This window comes from Moschus berezovskii, chromosome 20, assembly GCF_049115385.1.
Source record: "Moschus berezovskii isolate FMDL1 chromosome 20, NW_MosBer_1.0, whole genome shotgun sequence".
NCBI classification, from domain to species: domain Eukaryota; kingdom Metazoa; phylum Chordata; class Mammalia; order Artiodactyla; family Moschidae; genus Moschus; species Moschus berezovskii.
Window position 1 is genome coordinate 35,788,104 of NC_142479.1, and position 17,589 is coordinate 35,805,692.

Below are 17,589 nucleotides of genomic sequence, written 5' to 3' on the forward strand. Positions count from 1 at the left end.
CCACCTCTTTTTTCATCCTCTGGCCTACCCCCACCACCCCCTAAATTTGTAAAATAAACCCATTAAAAAAAAACTCACTTACCTATTCCACCTGCAGCTCAGAGCAGGATAAAGCTGCTGCCTTCCTTGGGAGTTGGCCTTTTCGGGTTGGCATCAGTCAGCTTTGTTACTGGGGTGATTGGCAGCGAGTCCCAGGCCCTGCCACGTGGCCTGGGGCCCCATCGGCCCTGCCTCAGAGACTCTGACCCAGATAGGCAGAGGGGTGGTTCTTTCTCTCCACTCCCTGCTCACTTACTGGTCTGGAGAGGGACCCACTCAGGACAGGCAGGGGATTGGAGGCCTCAGTAAGCCTTTGAGCGACAGCAGAGCCAGGACGGGCTACTGCAGTGACTGCTGGTCTGTGTGGACCCTGGGCCCCTTGGCAGACTCAACCGCTTGCCTGCTGTCCTCTCATAAGGGAGAGCAGGGGCTATTTGTGGGGGTGGGAGGACACCTCCAACTGATAGCTTGTGTTCCTGGCCTAAGCTGACAGCTCACGTGCTGCCCCAACCAGGAACAGCCAAGTCCTCTGCTCAGCCAGACAGGAATTTATTGTTCAGCACTGTTGGAGGTGCAGAGGGTCGGGGGTGGCTATAAGGAGATTAGGGTGTGGTCCTTGGAAACCTACCTGGAGCGTGCACCGCAAGGGAGAACTGTCCTTACTTGGTGGGACTCGAACGAGCAGGGAAAAACAGGTGCACTGATTTCCACGATTTGCTGTGATACGGCAGAGGTGGGAGAGTTTAGTTGTCCTTTCCGTCATTTATTTTTGAAAAATTGATTTATCTGGCGGCACTGGGTCTTAGTTGCAACATGTGGGATCTTTTTAGCTGTGGTATGTGGGACCTAGTTCCCCAGCCAGGGATCGAACCTGTGCCCCTTGCGTTGGGAGTGCCTGGGAAGTCCCCATTTCCTTCATTCCTTCCTTTGGTCTACACATAAACAGGAGAGCTCAGCCCACAGATCTGGAGTCATTCTTGAGTGTGAGTTCTAGTTTCTCCACTAACTCGCTGTGAATCTTTTAGGAGATCCTTCCACCTGCTCCAGACCTCTGCTGACTCATCTATAATGTAAGATATAAAACATCACTCCTTGTCCTGAAGATCTTCACCAAACCGTGCTTGGCAGAGAAGGTGATGATAAACGTCCCCAGTGCAAATTGTTATATGAATGTGAGGTTTTAGTATTATCAGTTTTGAGGGCTCGCGGTGCTCCAGCACTGCCCTGGGCCTCATGGGCTCTGTGGAGGTCACCAAGACCCTCCTCGTCTGCAAAGCCCTTCCAACCTCATCTGCAGGTAGACTCATTTCTTGGAGGAAATGCCTGGAAGGTTCTCATCATGCTTCCTCAGGGGCACTGACCCATCATAGCCCCCAGGCTCTTCAATTCATTGAGCAGATAGTTACTGAGTGCCCGGAGGAGCCAGTGGATGTGCAGGGTCCGATTGGAGGCTGGCACAGGGCCCTGGGGCCCCACTGAGTCTGGAAGCTGTGCCCGGCTCCTCTGGCAGAAAGACCCATGGCAGAAAGTCCTCTGCATGTTGCTTCTCCCATCCCCTCACACACACTAAGTTCCAACGGTGCCTGTTTCTTGGATGATTTTCTGGCTGGCCCAGGAGTGGCCTCTTCCTATCACTCTTAGGTCTGGCCACCTGGGACCAGGAGGAGATCTGGGAAGGGACGGGGGTCCTGGGCAGGGGCCCTTACTTCTCAGGGGCCTCAGCTGCCTGTCGAGGCTGACTTCATGCCTCCTGGGGAGAATAATGCCCTGTCCGTGGACAGGCCCTCCCCGCGTTATTGGCGTTGATGTATCATCCTGTCACTTAAGTGACCAGGGCAGCTGGCAGTGATTCAGCAGGAAGGCTGAAAGAGCAGCCTTTTCTCAGCCCTGATTCCCTGCAGCAGATGCTGCGTCTGATCCCCGGGGCCTGGCGTGCTCTGGTTTGATGGGTTGCATCAGAAGAGCAGAGAGCAGAGGTGGGAGGGCCCCTCCCCACCCCCAGTCCACTTCATGAGATGCCTCTGGATCCTCTGAATTTGTTCCCAGTGAGTTTCTATTAATATTGACGACAAAATGTGAAACTCAGAATGATAGCCTCTCACTCATGGAGTCCTTTGAAACAATCCATAATAGACTGTGTATATTTAGAGGGATATTTTGGTAGACATTTAGCAAATGAAAAGTAACTTTCTCTTAAGAAGATATTCATCTTAGGCCCCTTTCCTAAGCAGCATTGTGTTTGAACCCCAAGTTGGTGTAGGAGAGAACCTCAAGGCTCTTGAACTACCTTTTCCCCAGCAGAACATTTAATGAATGATCCCAGTGCCCTGGCTGCCAGCTCTCAGAGGCCAGGGCTGTGGGGCTGCAGGGGTGAGGAGCGGCATCAATGCTGAGAACCTCCAAAGCAGGAGTGCGACAGAGGGGAGCTATCCAGAACTTGCCGTCCAGGGTCCCTTAGAATCCCAGCTTTGCCACTTACTTGCTGTTGGGCTTTTCGCAAGTCACTTAACCTCTCTGAGTCTCACTTCTTCCTCTGCAAAATGACAGGATAAACCTGTATCTATCCCTTAGGAATAGGTGAAATGAAATAATGCATCTAAGGATCTTCGTATAGAACTAAGTACATCTTAGCTGGTAGCATGAGGATGAGGATACTGATAAAGGACACTTCTTTGATGTCCACTGTCCCTGTCCAGAGAAGGAATCCAAGGTCAGAAACAGAGTCAGTTACCAGGGAATGACATGAGCTGAGTAACACATCAGACTGGTGGGGAATCGTGTCTCAGACTCTTGAGCAGGGCGTCGAGGTCAGTCGAAGCTACAATATTGACCAAACCGGGTTACAGTGGAGATAGTAGCCTCCTACCCCACGCTGCTCCAACTTAGCTCTCTACTCTGAAGATCTGTGAGTTCCCTCGTTTTCTTATTCTTATTTACTTGGCCATGCCACATGACATGTGGGATCTTAGGTCCCCAACCAGGGATCGAACCTGTGCCCCCTGCATTGGAAGTGCAGAGTCTTAACCACTGTACCACCACCAGGAAGTCCCTCTTATTCATTCTTGAGTTCATTTAGTGCCAGCTGCTATGCTTGAGGTGGGCTGGTAGGCAGGGTACATGTTAGAGACCTGTGAAGGGGCCACACAGGGGTGGCTCATCATGGCCTTCTGTTCTCACTAATTCAGAAGAGGGACCTGGCCTGGGAAGTGGGTTTCTGCTCATCACTTGGGGTTCTGAGTTATCCAGGGTGCTCCAGGCTGCCAAGCTCTTTTTTTGAACTTTCCAGTCATAGAATACTTGCAAGGATCACTCCCAGATTCCAGGATTACCCTGGAGGCTCTCATAATTATCCTCCTTTCCTAGTGCCCACAGGAAAGAACTCAATGCTGGGAGAAGGCCAGAAGGTTTGATATCCCTGGGTTTGGTTCATCTGCCTGGGCTCTGTAGGCTAGGTTAGAGCACACTGTTGGTAAAATGAGGTTGTAGCCCTTGCTCCTGTGGGCTGAGTCAGCTGTGGGTGATTACTCGGCCCCTGGTGGATCCTCCTTGCCCTGAACACTCATCTCCCAGTGATGCAGGAGTGAGGGAGGGCCATGTGCCTTGTCCCAGTCCTGGAAAATAGCTCCAAGCGTTTGTTTTTTTCTGATGAGTGAGACTTTCAGATAGGGAATAACATTACTAATTGATAAAATCAGATATACATACTCTGAAATACTACGATGTCTCCCCCGTGAGACTATCATTTAGTTTGAACCAATGATGAAAATCCTTAATCTAATCCTTAATCCTAATCCTAACCAAGTAATAACTTCTTCAGAAGAGTTAAGAATTAAGAAGCAGAGTCTTCTTCCAACTCTGCTTAATTAAGAGGCAGAGTCTTCCCAGGCGGTCCAGTGGTTAAGTAATCCACCTGCCAATGCAGGGGACACCGGTTTGACCCCTCACCTGGGAAGATTCCACATACCTTGGGTCAACTAAGCCCATGCACTGCAGCTACTGAAGTCTGCATGCCCAGAAGCTGCACTCTGCAACAAGAGAAGCTACCACAATGAGAAGCAGACTGCAATCAGGGAGTAACCCTTGCTCACCACAGCTGGAGAAAACCTGTGCACAGCAATGAAGACCCAGTGCAGCCAAAAATAATAAATAAAAAAAATTTTTTTAAACGTTTAAAAAATAAAGAGTCAGAGTCTTGGAATGATGGATTAACTGAGAGGCTGGTATGCTCTGTGATTCGGTGACTTCCAATGCTGACAGACTGTTGGGTGGTTTAACACAACCCTTTGCTGGGAACTTTGGAGGTGGGTGGGTTGGTGGGGATGCCTCTTCTTTCCCAGGTCTTACCAGGAATTCAGTAAAGACCTGTGGTCCCTTAGTAAGCAATGTATCCATCTACTATCACCACTTTTTTTTTTGTTCGATTCAATAGTCATGTTTACTTATTATAACTGTGTAAATATTATTTATTGTTGAGCCAAGGAGAGTGCTATGAATGTGTGTCCCTTCTTGTATAACCTTGTATTTTTCCTAGGGTTAATGATTAACTCATGTTTCCCCAATTCGTATAGTTTTCTATGTACCTTTTTCCATCTTCTATTTTTATTTTTTCTACCATAATTCCTTTAATAGCCTTTTTTCCCCCACCGAAAGCTTATACCCATTGGACATCCTGGCAGTTCTGTCTAACAAGCAATGGTGCAAGGTGGTAATTTTTGAGGGCTTTTTCATATTTCAGAATATCTTTGTTCTACTCTCAAAGTTGCTTGATAGTTTGCCTGGGTATAAAATAGTAGGTTGAAAATAATATTCCTCCAGAGTTTTGAAGGTATTATATTGTTTATACCAGATTCTGGAACTGCTGTTGAAAGTCTGATGATATACTGATTTATATTCCTTTGTATATGATGTGTTTTTACATTTTCTTTCTGGAGTCATTGAGGATTTTTCATTTACCCAGGCATTCTGAAATATCCTGACAGTAGTTGGGGTGGATCCTTTGTCATTTGCTCTGCTGGCTATTTAGTGGACCCAGAGATTCAAGTTCTTCCTTCAGTTCTGGGAAGTGTGCTTGTACTGATTCTCTCATAATTTTCTCCTTTTAAGGTGAAACAATAACCATTTAAAAAATTATATTTTATTTTTTTAGACTTTTAATTTTGTGTTGAAGTATGGCTGATTAACAATGTTGTGATAGTTTCAAGTGGACAGCAAAGGGACTCAGCCATACATCTATGCATATCCGTTCTCCTCCAGGCTGCCACATAGCACTGAGCAGAGTTTCCTGTGCTATATAGTAGGTCCTTGTTGGTTATCCATTTTAAATATAGCAGTGTGTACATGTCCATCCTAAACTCCCTAACTATCCCTTTCCCCCACCCTTCCCCCAGCAATCATATGTTTTTTCTCTAAGCAACAACCATTTTATTATGCTCAAATTCTATGGGTTAGGCTTTCAGGTAGGGCACATTGGTGATGGATGGCTTATCTCTGCTCCACAGAGTTTGATACCTCATTGTGGGTGGCTCAGATGGATGGAGGTGGTTGGGATGCTCAGCTGGGGTTCATATGTCTTGAACCTTGGTTCTGGTTTGATTCCTTGGTACTTTTCATGACATCTGCTGTGGCTGAAATGTCCAAGATGGTTTCTTCACTTGTATGGACTGAGATGTCTGGGACATCTGAGAGTGGGCTGGGTGTCTCTCCATGCAGCCTCTCTATCTGTTAACCATAGCTTGGCAATCTCAGGATAGTCAGGTTTCTTACATGCTGCCTTGCTTTCCCTAGAGCAAATGTTCCTAGAGATCGAGATGGAACCTTCAAAGGGTTCCTATGACTCAGCCTTGGAAGTTAAGTAATTACTTCTTTCTCATTCTGTCAGTCAAAACTGAGTCACAGGGCCAGCCCAGATTCAAGGCGGCAGCGGGGAGGGTCCAAGTGCATTAATACCAAGAGATACACTCATCAGGAGGCCACCTTTGGAGACCAGCTGCCACAACTCCGCTCTTGTATTTTCCTCTTCCTGGAAACTCTTTTGGGCAGGTATCGGATCCGCTGATGCTTTTACGTTTTCTCTTTTATTTTCTATATTTTTATCTTTTTGTCCTACTTTTTGGAAGACTTCTTCCACTTAGCCTTCCAACCATATTTCTTTCCTAAGGTCGCTTTCTTTCCTGATCATATTCCATCTTTATAACATTCTCTCCTCGTGTTGTGCATGTGAACTCTTGTCTGATGTCTGAGACTGCTACTTTATAGTGTATTTGGAAGTTTCCATTGTTTCCTTGCTGTGTCTGTTTCTTTCAGGTTCCACTTGTTTATTTGGATGTCTCTTGCTTGTGTTGGGGGACTTCCTCAAAAGTCTAGCCATCCTTAGCTGTACCTCGGTTGTCAAAGTGAGGGACTGAAAGTGGGTTAGAAGCCCTGTGTATTTGGGCTGGCGTGCCGCCTGGGGGCTTCCATGCAGGGTGATGACTGGGTAGCAAGCTGCCCTTTCCGTTGGGGGAACTCAGATGTTGTCTTTTCTCAGTGATGGTTCAGTTTCTCATGCTGGTGGCAGTTGGTGAGGTCGTGTGGTTGGTGAGGAAGTGAAAGGTTGGGGGAGGGGGCCCAAAGACTTTGTGTTTCCAGTATCAGACATCAGCCCAGCTCATCCATCCCCCATCCTTCTTCCAGGCACTTGTAATCTCGTCTGGGCTGAATTTTCCTCTTGTGTTGCATTTGCTTTTGTCATTTCACACTTTTTAAGGGGCTTCCAGAAGAAGCAAAATAAATGCATGTGATCAGTCTGATATGTTCATCATGAAGTCTCAGCAGGCTTAAGAGTATATCTGTCTCAGGAAGGAGAAATATCATGTGATAATCCATATATGTGGAATCTAAAAAGAAATGATACAAATGAATTTATTAAGCAGGAAGAGATTCAACAGACTTAGAGAGTGAACTTATGGTTACCAGGGGAAAGGATGAGGAGGGAGGGATAGTTACGGAGTTTGGGATGGACGTGTACACTCTGCTATATTTAAAATGGATAACCAACAAGGGCCTCTTGTATAATACATGGAACTCTACTCAATGTCATGTGGCAGCCTGGATGGGAAGGGAGTTAAGGGGAGAATGGACACATGTATATGTATGGCTGAATCCCTTTGCTGTTCACCTGAAACTATCACAGCATTGTTGATCAGCTATACCCAATACAAAATAAAAAGTTAAAAAAGAGTATCTCTGTTTCTGTCTCTACATCTATATTCATATTTCTATCCATCTCTCCTAAAAGAAGTGAGTACAGCTTAAAAATTAGTTTTTACTGTGATACTGTCCTGTGTCCAAACTGAGTCATGAAATAAGCACCCACGAACTTGCTATCTGGGTCAAGAAATACTCACTGGTTGGGAAATGCTGATATTCTGTGCCTCTGTGACTCCATGGCTTTATGATTTTATTCTGAAGCTGTCTGGGGCCATGACCTTGTGAGCTGGCTGCCTTTGCTGTGACCATGATGTAGCTCCCTCATCTGAGGCCAGGCAGCGCCAAGCAGAACCGCTGACCACGTGAGGGCAGCTGCTCACTCAGCAGTTTTCAAGTGATGCGGTGCGTTAGGGGCGGGATGACAGGGCAGGTAGGTGATCTCCTCAGCGCTTTGGAAACAGAGCCTCTTGGACGACGGGGTGACTTGCCCACCATCGCCTCCTTGGCACTTGCCCTTCCCTTGGCTTTCAAACTCCATCTGGGCATGGTCCTCCTCTCACTTCTCCTTGTCTGCCCTGCTGAGGGCCTCTGTTCTTCTTGCCTTTTCAGCCCTGCTTGTCCTCCCTGGGGGCCTCCTCTCCTCCTGTGGCCTCTGCCTCTGTTCTCCTTACACCTGTCCCTCTGTTTAGGCTGCACTTCTTTTCTGATCTAACCTGGGGCTCCAGGGGCTCCTGAGCTACAGAATGGATGCTTTATCTTCCGCCTCTGCAAACCCAGCTCTCCTCCTCCGTCTGTGTTGTGAAGCATCACTCATTCAGCTTTCTGCTCCCCAAGTCTTTGGACATTTTCGGCTGTCTCTTCCTTCTTTTCTCAGTCACCAGCTGCTCTTCATTTTGCTTCTGAAATCCTATTGGATATGACGCTTTCATTTCTTTTTTGTGACCATAAGCAGAGTGGAGCCCCTCCCACTCTGATCCTTCCTGCACCCCTCCCCTTCCGGTCACTGCGTCCTCCTCTGCTCTCTGGAGCTCTCCAGCAAAGCCCTGCAGGGCAGCTGCCTGCCTTCCACCTCCACGCTCCCCTCTGCCCACGAGGCAGAGTTCAGATTGCTCAGTGCCTGTTTCCCAAACCACCTTCACTGCCTCTGTCATGTCAGTGTGACACCTGTATCTGTTACTTACTAGTTGCCTTGACTGGCTTAGTTTTAAAATCTTGCATGAACTCATTTTAGAAGGTAACGTTATGTCACTACCATAAAAGGAAGATTAGGGTGGCCTGCCACAAGTAGAAGGTCAGTGTAAAAGATCAATAAGTGACAGTGGCAATAAAGAGTGCCCCAGATCACCTTGGGTGCCCGCAGGGAGGCATGCCCCCCACTCTGAGCAAGTGTAATGAGAATGCTCTTCATGGGTGGGCTGCTGCTTTTGCAGGCAGTCCGGTTGGCACAGTGGTAAACATCGTGGACTGTGAAGCCAGACTGCGTGGGTCTAAGCTTTGCTGCTTCCCTGCTCTGGGACCCTGGGTAAGTAACTTAACCTCTCAGAGCCTCAGTTTCTCCATCTGTGAAGTGGGGTTAATGACATTTGCTGCAGAGGGTTTTGTTAGTATGAAATGAGAAAGGATATGTGGGTCATTTTCAACAGTACCCCGTAGATAAGCCCCAAGGACTGCTTGCTAGTTTTCACTCTTCCTTTCTGGGGGCCTGCTAAGTGCCAGCTGTGTGTTTCTTCTGAGGCTCCATAGTCTCCTGGCTTCCCCTCCTCTGAGCCTCTGTTCAGGGCCTTTCTCCTTTCTCTTTCTCTCCCAGGCAGATGCTCGCTTTTCCCTCCAGGTCTGGCTCGGCTGTCACCTCCTCAATTACCTTAGCTGATCTCCCAAGGAGACCTAGCCCCATCTTCCCAGTGTCCCCACAGCACTTTATTCTGTATCTGTTTTAACCCATAACCCACAGCGCACATTTGGCAGAAGGGTCTTTCACGTGGGTGCGCTGGGCCTTCAGGATGGCTTCTGCATTTTCACTTCCCCCGCCTGGATTGTCTTCTCAGATGCTTGTAAATAATCCTGACATCACCACCTGCACTGACACACAACCCACCTTTGGTTTACAGGAGCTCAAGCTTAAAGGCCGTGGAGGGTGCTGGCCCATGTTCTCCTTTCAAATTATAGATCTTGGGCTGGGCAGAGCTGGCTTTCCCTTTGTGACCGGGAGGAGCCATGGAACTGGAGTCGGAGATCTTGGGGTGGAGGCCCAACTCTCCAATTTTCTGGCTCCGTGAGCCTCAGGCCCACACAGAACCCCTCTGAGTCTCCGGTTACTCATGTGTGAACCCGATGGCACCAGTCGGGTCTAAAGCTTGTCTGTTCAGTAAAGGCATGTTTTCCCAGGAGTGCGGAGGTTTGCCCGTGTGGGCCGGTTGGTCCATCAGCACTGAGCTGTCATGCCAGGGTGGAGGGAGGCTGTGTCACCCGCCCCTGCCAGCCAGGAGCCACGCCGACCCTCGTGGCTGGTTTGCCCTGTTGTGTGCTCTTCTTGGCTCCTGCCCTTTCTCCTACCGCTGGCTCAATGCAGGGATTCACGGGCCTCCTGGGAAGGGCAGTGCCATCCTCTCCCTACACACCCAGAGAGAAGCCAGCGTGTTCCCTGCAGCTGCATGCAGGGAGCTTCGCCCGGGCCTCCCCTGGTCCCGCGTGGCGGGCCTGTGTTTGAGTCACAGCAGGCACACCTCCTGCCCACCCGCACACCAGCATCTCCAGGGCCCCTGCTCAGCCCCTCCCGTCACACGGGGCCCTGGCACTCGTCCTTTACAAATGTTTGTCCAGGAACCAGCCATGTTTGGTTCCTCAGGTTCTTTCTGAGGTGTCGTGACCTGCTCACCTCCCACTCGTGCTGAGGTGTCTCGGGAGCCATGCCTCTTCCCAGAAGAAGAGAGAGGCTGGCCTTGGGGCTTGGGCTGCCTCTTCAGGCCTCAGAGTCCTTGTCACCATGATTAAGTGGTAGAGTGGCTTCTCTTAGTTTCTCCCTGGGCTGCTGGTCTCTGCATGAACCCTGGGGTTGGATGGGCACCGTGGGATGAAGTGAGTGTTGTACTCCCTGGGGGAGTTTTACATCTTCAGAGGTCCAGAGGTGTGCTTGACTCTCCTGGCTCTTCTCAGAGTATGCCCAGGGATGGGATGTGTCACTAAAGCCAGCCTGCCGGGTGCTGACAGGTGAGCAACACCTGCTCTTTCCCAAGGGGCTCTCAGAGGGGGATGGGAACTCAACCTCTCCACCAGTTGGAGCCTCTCGTTCCTGAATCCTGTACCTGCTTCCCTCCCTCTGCCCCCGGCCTGTTCTGCTGGGCTGGCGTCCTTCTCCCCTTCTGCATCAGCCTCAGCACAGCGCAAACAGTAACATCCTCACCTCCAGCTTGTGCCCCGGAGCCTGGGAATCAAGCCTTGAGCACAAACCCAGGACCTGGAGGTCCACACACAGAGGCTGGACTCGCCTCCAGGTTCCCCCAGGTTTGAAGCAGGCCCTCCTGCCCCCTCTCTGCCCTCTGATTGACTCTCTGCCTTGGCGCTCCGCCCACCCACAGCCATTCCCTCTGACTCAACTGAGGGCAGCCTTGGCAGCAGCATTGGTGGCTAGGAATTACATTTTTGCCATGTACCAGGCGCTGAGCTAAGTGCTTTCCAGGCCTTGTTCAAACCATCCAAGGGGGCAAATATTATACCATTTTACAGATGAGGAAGCTGAGGTGGGGTCAGGTGAAGTAACCTGGTCAAACCCACACAGCTCGCCAGGGGTGGCACTGGAATTCAAATCCAGGTCTGTTGGGCCAGAATGCCCCCTGTTCAGGTTCAATGTGCACACTGCCCACCCACCTCCCTTGAGGCTGGAGTCTGACCCTCTACTCCAGTATCTGCCAGGCTATCCTGCCATGATGGACAGAAGTTCTCAGACGTGTTTCCCAACCACGGGGACTCCCCAGCACTGCTGGTCACTGGAATGAGGGCTCCATTATTGTGCCACTGACCTTGGGTCTCTGTAGACAGCAAAGTGGATTCCTCTGGGCAGGGACTCCCAGCCCACACCTAGCCTGTTCTCTGTTCGTCTCCCCCCTCGGCCCGGCTTGTCCAGTGACCACACAGTTCTCTGCCAGTACGAAAGACGAAGGCTCTAGTCATATTGAGGCGTTGAGTGCAATTTTCCGAGTCCTGTGGAGGGAACAGGAGTTGGAGTTACCCTGCTTGTTCTGTAGAGAGGAAAACAGACCAAGACTGAGGTTTCCAGTCTGTCAGAGTTAGAGCTGGTGGGAGCTGGTCCTGGCCTCTAATTCCCTTTTCTTCCCATTGTGTCTTCTTCTTACGATGATCTCTCTGGAAGGTTTGGAAAAAATTTGTGTTATGTTATTTCCTATTGTTTATGGTCTGGTTGGTTGTGCAGGATATGGAAGTGTGAAAAGTTGGAACTCTAAAACTCTCTCCTAAGGTGTTACGTACTATGTTGCAAGAATCAGTGCTGAAGAATGCTGGGAATGGGAAGAAAAGCATTGCTTTCGGTAGGTGGGACCGGTCAGCAAACCATACTCAGCGTCTTTAGCATGGCCAGAAAGCTAGAATCTGCACACCGTCTGGGGCCCCAGGGGCATCAAAAGGCAGCCAGAGGAGAAAATTAAGCAGGAGAAGTGACAGAAATGGAGCCTATTCAGCCTCTTCACTTTTATTTCTAAGAAATTGAAGTATAATTTATATTCCATGAAATTCATCCTTTTAAAGTGTGTGATTCGGTGATTTTTAGTATTTTCACAAAGCTATGCAACCATCCCCACTGCATAGTTCCTGGACATTTTTATCACGTCAAAAAAGAAACCCTGTACCCAAGAGCAGAGCCCCCCCACCCCCCCGACTCCATTCCTTCTCCTTTTGCCCCTGGCCTTTGCAACTACTCATCTACTTTCTGTCTCTGGATTTGCCTATTTCGGACATTTCCTATAAGTGGAATCATGTAATGTGTGGCCTTCTGTTTCTGGTTTCTGTTAGTTAGCGTGCTTTTGAGGTTCATCCATGTCATAGCGTGTATTGGCACTTCATTCCTTTTTATGGCTGAGTAATAGTCCACAGTGCTCAAGGACCGTGTTTTGGTTGTTCATTCTTCGGTCGATGGACGCTTGAGTTATTTTCATCTATTTTGTGATAAAGTGTATCATTCCCTTTGGTTTGGTTTTCCTGGGAAGCTCCGCATAGCAGCCAGCGGTTGCAACCTAGAGATGCATCTCTCTAGGTTGGCTACTTGGAAAGCAAGAGAAACCAAGATGGAACCTGGGAGGGGGGCTGTGGAGCTGGAGTAGTGGTCAATGCCGACAAGGGAGTATGTTGGTTTGGGAGAAGCTCTGTGCCAGGGGGAGGGCTTAAACCTGGCCTCAGAGCTACCTGCCGCTACAGGGTTTTTTTTTTTTTTTTTCTCCTGTTGTTGATTATTAACTGATGGTTGTGACCCTGGTAGTAGATCCCCGGGGCTAGAACTGGTGCTTATTTGAGATGCCAGAGATGTTTTCAAAGATGTGTAAACAGCCCTGGACCCTTGCTTCTCTCTTTTCACTTAGTAACCTGATCACCATTCTATGAATTATAGTAATAATGGTCTCCATTTGTATAGGATTTCCTACTTTATTTCGCAGCCATTATGGCAACCCACTCCAGTAGTTTTGCCTGGAGAATCCCACAGACAGAGGAGCCTGGTGGGCTACAGTCCACAGGGTCGCATAGAGTCAGACACGACTGAAGCGACTTAGCACGCACACGCACGTGTGTTTGATGCCTCAGAACATTATCGCCCCATCTTTGCAGAGGAAGGAAGTGGGACACAGAGAGATGAGGTAACTTTAACCAAGGTCACACAGTGGGGTAGCAGGTAGAGACAAACTTGAACCCCGGATCTCTTGATTCTTAGTGTAGGTCACCTTTCATAGAAATGTGGGAGAGGTGAACTGCAGTGACTTCAGATGGTCTGGGGCAGGGTCACTGGAGGCTAGAGGTAAGGACCTGGGAGCCCTTGGCCTGGGGGGTTCTGCCCAGTTTCCCGTGACCAGCCCTATCTGGGTGAATCATCCCTGTGGTTTCTCCTCTTCCTCTCCTGGCTCTTTGATCATTTCCTCCTGAGACTTACATTTGACTGAAGCCAGCTAGGGCCTCCCTGGTGGCTCAGTCAGTAAAGAATCCCCCTGCCGTGAGGGAGACCTGGGTTTGATCTCTTGATTGGGAAGATCCCCTGGAGGAGGGCATGGCAACCCACTCCAATATTCTTGCCTGGAGAATCCCCACGGACAGAGGAACCTGGTGGGCTCCAGTCCATGGGGTTGCAAAGAGTCGGACATGACTGAGCGACAAAGCACAGCACAAAGCCAGCTAGGACCCCCCCTCCCCTGGCCCTGGGTCCCCCTGAGCCTTCCCAGCTGGGAAAGGAGTCCCTAAGTAGAGGACCAGGCAGCTCTGGGCAGGGGGATGCTAAGTGGGCAACATCTCCAGGACCCCCAGAGATTCTTCTGACCTTCCCATTCACAGCTGCTCTCACCACCCTTCTCTTTTAGCTGCACATGGAATGTCCCTCCTTCCCTCCTCTGCCTCCTTCCCCAACCCCTCCTCTTGTGGGTCCCTTTGTGGGTCTGGGACCCCACCACCTTAGGGCTGCCTGTGAGCTGGCTTGGCTGAAGAGGCAGTTTTCAACCTCACTGCCATGACACGTGTCAAGATCACTGTGGGTTACAAGAAATTCATTACAAATAATAGGATACCACTTCTGCTAATAGTTTACCTTTGGATTATAGTACATTAGAGCAGATTCAAGGTTATCGCTTGATATAATCATGTCACTTTCACCACCTGGTCTGTGTGATACGTTTGCCTGAGAAAGGACTGGAATTGCACTGAGCACCGTGTTCTTACTCTGCCTTATCTCAGCACCAGCTGGTGGTGAGGCTGGGCCTGGCTGTCCTTGGGAGGGTGGCTCACACACAAATGTCATTGGTGGTGAAGGCTGGGGCAGTACCAGGTTGAGCCCAGCTGACCATAGCAAGGGGAGTGAGGCTGAAGCAGGGATTTCACCCTTTTTGTTTTTGGTCCTCCGGTTACAAAGTCAAGGCTAGAACGTGGAGCTTGGGCAGTGTATTTGTTTCTGAGGGCTGCTCTAACCGAGTACTACAGGTCAGGCAGTTTATTTTTTTATTCTTTTTTTAAAAAAATTAATTTATTTTAATTGGAGGCTAATTACTTTACATTATTGTATTGGTTTTGCCATACATTGACATGAATCTGCCCCAGGTGTACATGTGTTCCCCATCCTGAACCCCCCTCCCACCTCCCTTCCCATCCCATCCCTCTGGGTCATCCCAGTGCACCAGCCCCGAGCATCCTGTATCCGTGCATCGAACCTGGACTGGAGATTCATTTCACGTATGATAATATACATGTTTCAATGCCATTCTCCCAAATCATCCCACCCTCGCCCTCTCCCACAGAGTCCAAAAGACTGTTCTATATATCTGTGTCTCTTTTGCTGTCTTGTATACAGGGTTATCGTTATCATCTTATGCCAGGCAGTTTAAAACAACAGATACTCATCTCAGTTCCAGAGGTTAGAAATCCAAAATCAAGATGTCAGTGGAGCCATGCGCCTCCTGAAGCCTCCAGGGCAGAATCCTTCCTTTGCTCTTGTAGCTTCTCATGGTGGCCTGCAGTCCTTGGCAACTCTTGGAGTTCCAGCTACTTCACTTCAGCCTCTGTCCCTGTTGTCACATGGCATTTCCCTGTGTATCTGTGTCTTCATGTGGCCATCTCCTCCTCTAAGGACACGAATTAAGGAGTCATCCTAATGACCTCATCTTAACTTCATTACATCTGCAAAGACCCTGCTGCCGCTGCTGCTAAGTCACTTTAGTTGTGTCCAACTCTGTGTGACCCCGTACACAGCAGCCCACTAGGCTCCCCCGTCCCTGGGATTCTCCAGACAAGAACACTGGAGTGCGTTGCCATTTCCTTCTCCAGTGTGTGAAAGTGAAAAGTGAAAGTGAAGTCGCTCAGTCGTGTCCGACACTTAGTGACCCCATGGACTGCAGCCCACCAGGCTCCTCCATCCATGGGATTTTCTAGGCAAGAGTATTGGAATGGGGTGCCATTGCCTTCTCTGGCAAAGACCCTATTTCGAAACAAAGTCATGTTCACTTGTGGGTTAAGACTTCAAAATATCTTTGAGTTCACAGTTCAACCCATCACTAGCAGTTGCTATTTTTTCCTTTTTTTGGAGGAGAATCGCTTTACAATGTTGTGTTGGTTTCTGCTGTACAACAGTGTGAATCAGCCGTAAGAATACATACGTCCCCTCCCTCTTGAACCTCCCTCCCATGCCCTCCGCATCCCGCCCCTCCGGGTCTTCACCGGGCACTGAGTTGAGCTCCCCGTGTTATCCATCGGCTTCCCACTAGCTGTCTGTTTCGCATACGGTAATGTATGTTTCAGTGCCACTCTCTCAGTTCGTCTCACCCTCTCCTTCCCACACGGTGACCACAAGTCTGTTCTCTATGTCTGCGTCTCTATTCCTGGCCTGTAAATAGATTTATTGGTACCATTTTTCTAGATTACACGTGTTTGCGATAATATATATTTGTTTTTCTCTTTCTGACTTACTTCACTATATAACAGGCAGTTAGCTCTTAAATAAATACTTTGGCTCCTAGAGGGCGAGCTGAAGTTGAGAGTAGCGTTGGTGCAGTGCGGCCCGTCCCCTCCCATAAGAGCCACTCCAAGCCATCTGGGTACCTGCGCAAGCCATCTGGGTACCAAGGCAGGGTAGATTCTCATCTGTAACCATTGGCGCCCATGTACTCTGGGTTCTGATCTTTTTGAGGGCAGTGGTCATGCCTTCTGCCCAGCCAGGTGTCCTGGAGTCTGGGATGGCACCCTGGAGCTTGCAGGAGGCTGATAGTCATGGATGCTCCTTCCTGCTCCGGCAGCTTCCAGCTCTAGGCATTATTTGGGAAATCACACTGGCAGATGCCCCGTGCTCCCCACCTAATAGTCCTCACCACTCCCTGGAGACTGGTCCAGGGAGAACAGGCTGGCTCAGGGGAGAGGAAAGCTTCCCTGGTGGCTCAGGTGGTAAAGAATCCACCTGCAATGCAGGAGATCTGGGTTCAGTCTCTGGGTCGGGAAGACCCTCTGGAGAAGGAAATGACAACCCACTCCAGTATCCTTACCTGGAGAATTCCATGGACAGAGAAGTCCGTGGGGTTGCGAAGAGTTGGACATGACTGAGCACCTAACACATGGGAGAGGGACTCAGCCTGCCAAGGGTAGGGGATGGGGCCCTCTGCCTGGGATTCAGAGTCCTAGATGATAATCTTATCTGCTCTGGTTCCGAGGGACTAGACATCTCCCAATGTATGGAGAGAACTGGACAGTGTGCCTGTGTATAAAGGGTCCCCTGACCACTGATATTAAAAACCTGCTGGCACAGCCCTGCTCTAGGGTTTGTTTCCGGAGAACCAGGGTGGCCGTTGGTCAAGTGTGCCCACAAACCATCTCTAGCAGAGCAAGCCGGGGATCCTCAGCTAACCTCACACAATCCTGTAGACTCTGAGTGGCAGCTTGGCTCCCCTCTCTTCCCTGCATGGTTTTCCCTTCCAGGCTGCCTGTCCCACCAAGGAGCTGCCCCGTCCATCTCCATCTCAGGAGATCTGAGGGTGATGCTCCCCTTCCCTGAGCATCCTTTCCCCCCTTCCCTTTCCCTCTTGGGGCGCAGGCCCATTGAGGGGGAGCAGGGGCTGCTTGGAGAGGGTAGAGTGGCTGGAGGAAGCGAGCTTGTTCCCAGCCCAGCTCTGTTGGATCCACAGGCAGGCGAGGGCCAGAGCAGTAGGGCACTGTCCACAATGGTAACACCCAAGGCCTTAAAAGGAAGGGGAGGCTGGTGGCTCTGAGCAGCAGAAGGATCTGCGTCCGTCCCATTGTGTGTGAGCGTGTGTGTGCACAGACACAGGTGTTGAATTTGGCCCTTTGGATCTTGCCCTAGTTATAGTCTGGATCAGGAGGGAGGGGACCCCACTCTCCAATTATCAGCGTGAGCCCCAGGTCCAGGAAAAAAGGAGGAAGGAAGGCAGATGGAGGAGCAGAAAGGGGGATTGGCAGGGATGAGGTTAACGGGGTCACAGGGATCCTCTGCGAAGCCAGCTGTTCACTCGGCCTGCTCACCTGGCATCCTGGAGGATGGGCTTCGGGGACGGGTGGGGGGTGTGCCAGGGTAGCTGGGCTTGCCTGGCTGAGGGGAGCCGGCCTGGGCTGGTGTCTGAGCCCTGGGGCCAGGGTTTCCTCTGGAAAGATGGAGGGAATGTG

The 17,589-nt window shown here is 50.0% G+C and overlaps 1 protein-coding gene across 11 annotated transcripts in view; it reads left to right on the forward strand.

Annotated features, from left to right (window-relative positions):
- Nucleotides 1-17,589, forward strand: part of RAP1GAP2 (RAP1 GTPase activating protein 2) — a 208,492-nt gene that overhangs the window by 83,276 nt on the left and 107,627 nt on the right. The window lies entirely within an intron of this gene.